The sequence below is a fragment of the Accipiter gentilis genome, chromosome 9 (genome assembly GCF_929443795.1).
Source record: "Accipiter gentilis chromosome 9, bAccGen1.1, whole genome shotgun sequence".
Lineage (NCBI taxonomy): Eukaryota > Metazoa > Chordata > Aves > Accipitriformes > Accipitridae > Astur > Astur gentilis.
The window spans coordinates 33,856,707-33,858,212 of record NC_064888.1 but is presented as its reverse complement, the minus strand read 5'-3'; positions in this window follow the sequence as shown (position 1 = coordinate 33,858,212).

Here is a 1,506-nt window from a genome sequence, read left to right as displayed (position 1 = left end):
TCCTCGTTTTAGTCTCCCCATCTCATAGCCTTCACCAGTATCGCTAAGTCAAGCTGGATTTTAAACCAGGAAAACAAGGAGGAGACTGGGCGATGCGGCAGCTTGCGGCCGTGACCTCCCCAGCATGTCTGCCACCCCAGAGTGGTGGAGCTGGACACAGGGATGCTCCCTGGGTGGCTCCCACTTTCCAGCCAGCCTTTGTTCTCTTTGTGGGAGCACTGGCTAATAGAGGTGTACACCCTCCGCCTGACGGTTAGGTGAGGCTATAATTACCTCGCAATAAAGGTCGGATTCTTCCCTGCTCTGCACCTCCTCGGCTGGTCAGGAACACTTGTCTAAAGTGGGTGCAAAATGCTACCAGATCAGAAAGATGACATTTTACATCAATGGAAATGACCAGGTGTAAGGAACAAAGGCCTACATAACAATGCTCTCAACTCTGTTGTCCTTTAATTAAGTAGGTCCTCGGGCAATGACACTAATGAGGCCTTGTTTCCTCAGGGTTGGATTCTCTAGTATCTAAATGGGATGTGACCTTTTCCTGGGGAGAGAGGCATTCATAATTTCTCCCTCCCAGGTAGTGTCCAATTTGGGTGGATGTCACGCTGCAGCCCTTCTCTTGGTGGGGACGCCAGTGGGACTTCTCTCCTTTTGGCTGCTCATTTTCCTGAAACCTACTGGAATTTTTGAAAGCCCCGCTCTTCTATTAAATTTGGCTGAATTTGGTCAAAGGGCTCAAAGTTAGCAGGGGATGGGAAGATAAATGCATCGAATGAGACAAAGCAAAGCCGTAAACCTGTTTCTACTAAGAAGGGAAGGTTAAATATTATTTTTACTTCCAAGTAAGTTTTCTAGTTGTGTGGTAAACTCATAGGGTCTTTTTTTGCTGCTTCAGTAGGCATGCCTGGCTGCAACGCCTCCAAGCAGTATCAATAACGGGAGTACATACAAACAAATACATGCAAGCAGGGCATGCAGCTCAGGGAAGAGGCGACCTTACTTAGCTGGGTGCAGAAGAGAACTGGAAAGTTCATTAAATCCACAGAAGCAGCGATCATGTTCACTGGGGACAGCGCTGACCGGACAAGGTCATGGGTCTGAACGGAGAAAGCAACTGAACAAAGCAGCAGGAAAAGGTTTTCTTTGGGCTCTGTCCAGGACAGCAGTCACAAGATGGCAGCCAGCAGGATGCATGCACCATAAAGCCGACGGTGCAGGCTTGGCGTTATTATCGACCTCTCTGGCCACAGGACAGCAGGGACAGCCCCCTTTCCTGCACAGTTTTTAATGGCTAAGAACTGCTTAAGGCCCTTTAAAATGCATAAAACTTCCCCTTTCTAACACTGCTTTCTGGCAGGACGGACATCCAGCTAATGCTTTCACTTCACATGTTCCTAAAAGTCCCATTAAGGAATAGGCACCGGTCTAGTGAGAAATCTGACATTGGCTGGCAGAGTCCGCATCCGTCATCGGATAAGCCACCACTGCAACCAAATATCTCTTCTT